Source organism: Clupea harengus, chromosome 18 (genome assembly GCF_900700415.2).
Source record: "Clupea harengus chromosome 18, Ch_v2.0.2, whole genome shotgun sequence".
Classification (NCBI taxonomy): domain Eukaryota; kingdom Metazoa; phylum Chordata; class Actinopteri; order Clupeiformes; family Clupeidae; genus Clupea; species Clupea harengus.
Genome location: NC_045169.1, coordinates 21065598 through 21073097, shown reverse-complemented (window position 1 = coordinate 21073097; position 7500 = coordinate 21065598). Strand labels below are relative to the sequence as shown.

At 44.8% G+C, this 7500-nt stretch overlaps 1 protein-coding gene across 32 annotated transcripts in view; it reads right to left on the bottom strand.

Annotated features, from left to right (window-relative positions):
- The window catches only part of LOC105903130 (protein tyrosine phosphatase receptor type D), a 198734-nt gene extending 194965 nt beyond the window's left edge, over window positions 1-3769 (bottom strand). For 15 of the 32 annotated variants that reach the window (XM_031585471.2, XM_031585477.2, XM_031585476.2 and 12 more), the window contains exon 1: window positions 3292-3768. The gene's annotated coding sequence lies outside the window, so the exon portion shown is untranslated. Of the gene's footprint in view, window positions 1-3291 lie in introns of all 32 variants that reach the window. The other 17 variants (XM_031585481.2, XM_031585485.2, XM_031585483.2 and 14 more) reach the window with 4 other exon arrangements.
- Window positions 3770-7500: the final 3731 nt, after the last annotated feature.

Below are 7500 nucleotides of genomic sequence, written 5' to 3'. Positions count from 1 at the left end.
AGAGATAGAGAGAGAGATGGGGGACATATTATGAGAGAAAATGTCCATAGGGAAATAGTGCACTTTTCCTCCTCCTGCCATTATTTCCTAGCTCTGAAAATATGCCTGCGCCTATCTCCTCTCCTCTCCTCTCCTTTCCTCTCCTCTCCTCTCTGTCCATCCTCCGCTCAAAGAAAAAGAGAAGGGGGGGGGGGGACAGATTTCATTTCTGGCAGAGGAGTTTGGGTGAGTGCTATTCAGGAGAGAGGTGGGCAGATTGGGGTGAACCCCCCCTACCCCCCGGCGGCGGTGTGGGGAGGGGGGCATCTATCATCCCCTCTGGCTGACTCAGTAGGTGTTTGTCGTGGCACATGTGTCAAAAAACCAGCCCGTTATACGCAGCGGAAATTGCATCCAAAGGCGACTGCAAACCAGGGGCCATTTCCTTAGCTCACCATTGGATCTATACGACACGGGGGGATATGGGAGAAATAGAGATAGAAGGGAATGGTATGGAGAAGTGTCTAATCCCTTAGTGAGGCGAGGGGCAGTCATTTCTGTGCACTGAAGGAGGAAAGAAAATATGCTACGGCAAGCGGGAAGGGTCTTAAAAAAACCATCATGGCCACAAACAGCGGTCCTCCCAGATGAGCAGCTGTACTCTCAGTCGTCTCTCAAGAAAACACTTTTATAACGGGGGACAGCAGAAGGCGCTCACGCTCATATGCCCCCACTTATACACACAACACATGTGTGCACACACACACAAATACACACACAGATATACAGGCATACACACTCACAATGGCAAACTCACACACGCATAAACTAACTGCAAGCCGTATTTATTTTGTCATTAGCGAAGGCGAGTTTCTCTTTTTGAGACTGAGCTGCCAAAACAGCAGAATTGGAAATGGAATGGCAACGGCAGAAGTGCTAATTGCACACACAGACACACACACATAACACACACACACACACACACACACAAATAACACACACACACACACATGCACACACAGCAGAGCACAGGAGGTTCATCTGCCTGGGCCACTGATCTGGAAGTGCTGACTTCAGGCAAACCATGGGAGCACTCCACCGTAGCGTGTATACACACACACACACACACACACACACACACTCAGGCACACACACACTTACACGGCACTTAGGAGCCATTTTCAACACCTCGATAGTCTGACCTCCACTTTTATTGGGCTGTGCTGTAACCCGTTTGCCATTTTGCATACCACAGAGCAAGAGAAATAGAGAGAGAAACAGGCCACACTAATCAAAGCTTCCATCCCTCTATGACAAACACACACATACACACATACAGTACATACACACACACACACACACATATACACAGTCAATTAAATGGAGCTTATTTGAATTCCACAATCATCTTCTGAGGGCTAAATCATTAAGTCAGAGTGTAATATATTCCAATATAAATCAACAGAAAATACCGCTGTGCTTCTTAAATCATCACTGTCGTTATTTCCAACCTAAATATCCGTGCCACTCCGCAACAACAAGAAAAACGAAAATCTCTGGCCAAGCTAATTAGGAAATGAATACTAGAACTACAGTACTCTCAAAACAACTGTCATAGTTCTGTCGTGAAAGAGCAATCGATATTTTATTTTGTGAAGACTAAAATGAAATAGCGTTGGTTTGGGCCAGCGTTTGGCACCTCCAATCTTGTGCGCACTCCGGTTCCAACGGAAGGGTAGGAAGGCCCCTAGCGGCACGATGTGTGCACTGAGGACTGGTGTGTGTGTGTATGTGTGTGTGTGTGTGTGTGTGTGTGTGTGTGTGTGTGCGGGCGCGCAACACACTGCGAACGGGAGAGCGTAGAAACCCAAAGCATTTTAAAACTGAGGTGGCCAGTAGAAGCACTGTTTTATTTAGGCTCCCAGGCTGTCACACTACAAATATACTAGGGGCATTTAAATATAGACAGAGACTGCCTTGACAGCCTTTCAGTCAGTCCCGGACACGCGAAAAGTGTGTTCTTAAAATAGACTGCGCTGATAAGACGGTCACTTCGAAGGGGGGAAATGAACGGAATCTGCAATCAGGACATTCGCCCCAAATCATGACCAAAAATATGTCTTCACGATCTGCTAAATTGGAGACTGGGGAATTGCTATTGTATAATTATGTTTTAAAGATATAAGCGATGGGGAGGAAAAAATCGGCGTAATTTTGCAGCATTCACATATTTAAATACACAAGCTGCTTCAACAATTAACCTATTCTTGCAACTAGAATACCGGCAGTAAATTCAATTTTTTTAATAGTATGCATATCGGAAATATACACTACATAACGGAATATTACATGGTACATTCTTGGAAACATTTGAATTAGGTAATTCAAATGATTTAGATATCCCACTTTTCCACGTTTAAACTGACGGAATAAACTAAGTATCTATTAACTAGTATGACAAACTATTTGACTGTTTTGTTGACGTCTACGTTCATGTGCTGGACATTATTACATGACTCGGGAATTCAACAAATATAAAATTGCACACAGCCCGTGTTCCCTGGTGGCATGCTATTTAGACGTGATTCCCGGGTGATGCCCGTGTGCCAAAGCCGTCGGAGGTGCAACCCTCTCCTTTCTCCACAGTTTGCGTTTAAATCGTTTTCGCAGGAAGAAAAACATAGTACGAATTTCGTTTTAAAATGAACCAAGAGCTGAATATTGAGGGGGAATACTATTAATTGGTGTGTGTGTGTGAGAGAGAGAGAGAGAGAGACGGCGCTAACTAGTTTTACCAATGTTGGTCCTGTCACGTCCGACACCTCGGCTTCAGAACAGATCCAAACCTATTCCCACGGTCTGAAATGCATTCACCAACTCTCTCTTCAACTCCATATGTAAAGATTACCCTCGACGATGACGGTATAATGCGTCTAACATTATTATTATTTTTTGATCCATTCGCATCCTGCGCTCCAGTAACGACACATAGGTAGAGTACACCACTCTTTAATCCGCGTGAACTACCGTGTTTCAATGCCGCTGCGAAAAAAAGTAAGCACCACTTGAAGACCAAATGAAACTCAAAAGTGTATTACATCCTTATTGTCACCTAGTCTTCATTGATCACTGCGGGTCACTACAGGTTAACACTAGTGAATGTTTTCCCAGGCACGAATATTTGCAGACTGCATAAATCTAGCGCGTCACAGCGAGCGCTGTGTCAAATGTACGGGGGACCGAGACTCCTCCGCGGCCACTCACGCCGCTCAAGTAAAGCGAACATTGCAACTAGACATAGCCCGAGCTTACCGTAACATCATTTTTGCGTCGAAGTCTGTAAACTTGGTCTCTCCAGTTGTACAAGTATCGTCGCCTACAATTACATCCAGAATTTCTGCACGACAAGCGAAGTAATCCAACGTCTGTACATCTACGCTGGTCTCCCCTTCTTTCTGTCCGCTCTTGTGTGGCTTCTTCTCATCGAGTTTAAATCTGGTGATCAATTGTCCTCCTGTCCAAAATATCGAGAAGAGAAGAGCACCGCCGAATAGATGAGAATACGAGGCGTAGCAAACATCAGGGTATTTCCAGCTGGCGAGAGTGTTATGTCTTCATAATGCACTGTGCCGTTGGCGTGTGTAGTTGAGTGCGCCGTGTGGCGGAGGCACGCTCTCTCCAGCCGAAGCTCAAACACAGACTGCGCGCTCCAGCCGGGGAAACAGAGAGGGGATGGAGAGGTGACGTCACTCGCCGGGATCGGCTCACTGCCGGAGATCAACTTTCTCCGCTCAGGCCACTGAAGGAATGTCAAGACTTCACCGCCACGATTGGGGAGAAATGGAGGAGCGGGAAAGAGAAAAAATAGGGGAAGTAGAATTGACACGCTGTATGGAAACTACAGGAAAGGATTTGGAATCGAGTCTGTAGCCAACTAAAAGTATGTATGCCTTAAGTGAAGGGCGGGTAAAGGGTAAAGATAAACAATGGAAAGTGAAAGAGAGAGAGAGATATTTCATGACTGTTGAAAGTGTGGACGAGTACAATAAGTGTGACACTGAAGGTGAGCTTTATATTACAGCTGTAAATCAGTATCATTTGATCGAAACGGGAGAGAGATACAAAACAAAACAACAACATAAAAGTTGAACACAAAGCAGAACAACTTCTCGGGCGCTGCTATCACATGGAGATAGTAGCGAGAAGGAGACATAATAAAGTGACAGAGCCATCTGCCAATACCCTTGTAAAACTCCTGTTATCACTGCCAGATTAGACAAGGCCCTGTGAAATCACAGGAGTCAGTGGTGAACACTCACCACAGAGGTCACTACGGTGGAATGGAGAGATCCTCATAAACAAAACTGCACAGGGTAGTAGATTCTGGGCCAGATCTGACCTCGATGCAGCGCAAATTAGTCATCATAGTAACGATCCGTTATCGTAATAACCTATTGAGGCTGGCCAACAACATTGTCTCTGATCCCACGCACGTCCTGAAGAGTGGATACCACCAAAACGGAGATACAGCGCTTCGTGATTTAATTGGGTTAGATTGAGGTTCTCTTTTGTGCACCAGTCAATCCTAAACTCAATATGGAGCTCAATCCACAGACTAAATGTACGTTGAAGGGACTTGTCTTTTGTGACTGTAACGTTAGGTTACATACGTATATATGTGTTTTGGTATTTCATCCCAATTCTGTATATATTTTATATGTGCAACTGCAAATTGAGCTGCTGTGATGTAAGGAAAACAATAAAGTATCATCATCATCATCATCATCATCATCATCATCACCATCATCACTGTCATCGTCATCTCCAATGGCAGTTAATATTTAATCTGATCAGGTGTGTGGAGGCACACTGCTGACGATGGTGCCCAGATGAACGTGCATGTGGTGGATGGTTGTTAAAAACACGAGCCGATGACCCAGTTTCTCAGTGTCCTAGAGACAGGTGATAATTGAGGCTGTTTAAAATGTCAGTGAGATATACTAGCGTCATGTTGTGTAAGCCAACAGCACATCATGAGGGGGAAAACAGACTTAGAAAGAAAGCACGAGGACAAGTCAATGGGGGCTTACAATTCACAAACACACACACACACACACACACACACACACACACATACATATCCGTCCATACAGCCACACATGCAAACACTCACACACACACACACACACACACATTCAGAAACACAACCCCATCCACACACACACACTCACAAGCACACACACACACACACACACACACACACACACACACACACACACACACACACACACACACACACAACACACACATACATATCCGTCCATACAGCCACACATGCAAACACTCACACACACACACACACACACACACACACACACATTCAGAAACACAACCCCATCCACACACACACTCACAAACAAACATACACTCACAAACACACATACACACACACACACACACACACACACACACACACACACACACATACAGAAACACACCCCTCCCCACACACACAGACACACACACACACACACACAAACTCCAGGTTTTTGCTAAAACTTGCTGTTTGGTGGCGTGGGCCCAAGCTGACAGATGAAGAGCATAGCTCCAGGGTGTGATAACTGCAGCGAACAATGGAAAATCTGTGCTAGCACTTCGCTCAGCATCTCCCCACAGCCGTAGATCACTTTCACCTGCCACCGGCCTGATTGCATAGCTGCGCCCCGTTATTAATACCCTGCAACTAGCACAATGCTACTTTTATGGCGCAAAGCTGGGAAACGAGAGGCCTCGGCGAAACACACACACACACACACACCCACACACACACACACCCACACACACACGCACACACACACCAGTCGAAGACACAGAGACATCAAAACAAAGTGACAAGTCAACCTAGGTATCTTGGTATCAGTGTCTTGTATGGCCTCGAGTGAAGTCAGCGGTATTTCGACCAGCGCAGCAGAAAGTTTTGAAATGCAGTACTCATGTTGAGATTCGAGTTGATGCAGATGGTTCCTTGTGCATGACAGGCTGAGAGTGTACGGTTACGTTCTATGAAAGCGTGTCTCACTTCAGGACATTTCCAATCATGTCCTTTGAACCTTTTAATGCAATACCACTTGGGAAAACTCCCCCTACATTGAAATAGTCAAGGATCACTGACACAAACCAATCAGAAGTGGCTATTGAAGTTGAACAAAAGAAAAAAAAAGTGGCAGCAACAACAGGCGAGTCTGGCGTGTGGGAGAAATTAGTTTGGAGAACTTTTTTCTATTGTAGTAATGAAGTGTGGTTGTGACCTAACACTGGTCCAAAATGTCAGCGGTGATTAATGGGCGTTTGTTGAGGAGGGGGAATGTCATTAAGGCTTCAGCTGAAGACTCCTGCCCACTCTTCACTGGTGGACATCTCATCACGTCACATCACATCACGTCACGTCAGCCACTTTCCCTATTCTGCTTTGCCAACGAGTCATCGCAAATCTACGTGGCGCAGGACTGGACAGGACTTTTATTTAGCTAGACGCCCATCACACTGTGGAGACAGACGAATTGATAGTGAGAGAGAGAGAGAGAGAGAGAGAGAGAGAGAGAGAGAGAGAGAGAGAGAATGATAAATAGAGATAGATAGAATGATACAAAAGGGATAAGGAGAGAGAGAGAGAGAGAGATAGAGAGAGAGAGAGTGAGTGAGAGAAAGAGAGAGATGACTGCTTTTTAATGTAATTGAATGAGAAAGGCTTATTAGATTTACTGTTGCTTTTGAGACGAGCCGTACGCTTTCTCTGTTCCTGGCAACGGGAGGAGAGTAATGCCATGGCGATCGCTGATGAATGGGGCGAAAGGTTGTATCCATCAACGGCACTCATTATCCATCATGTCTCTGGATTACACGCGGCAGTCAATAGACCAGCTCTCTGTCAATGAGACAGATCGCCGGGCAGGGGAACAAAAAGACGACCAATCACCAATGAATCTCTCTTCTTCGTCAAAAAGAGTTTTTTGTTTTGTTTGTTTTGTGATTTTGTCCATTTGTTGACAAAAGTATTTCTGACCCCTTTTCGGAGTGGCCTCGTCCCTGACTACTGCTGAATTGTGAGAAACAGATTATACATCTGCAGTATAAACAGACTATATATCCTGAAACAATATCAAACTATATACAGTACATCTGTAAAATAGGACTGTATACATCACTAAGTTTCACATTTACTTCAACCAATCCACCTAAGAAGACTTGGGAAACCTTTAGGTAGACCAGCTATTTACCCAATGAGTGTAGAAGAGGGCAGTCAAGCAGAACAGTCCTCAATCAGAGAAACCATTCAAATGCACCAGCTTGGGTCGAGTGACACCTTCAGTGTGTTACACTATGTGTTTATTAACATGATGTGCTTGTCTGTTTATTTTATAATAGTTTGTCTGACGTACAGTTGACCTCTCACTAGTTCAAGCCTTGGAACTAGTGGCACTTTCAATGGGAGTCACTGTATATTTTTCTTTAAAATATTGT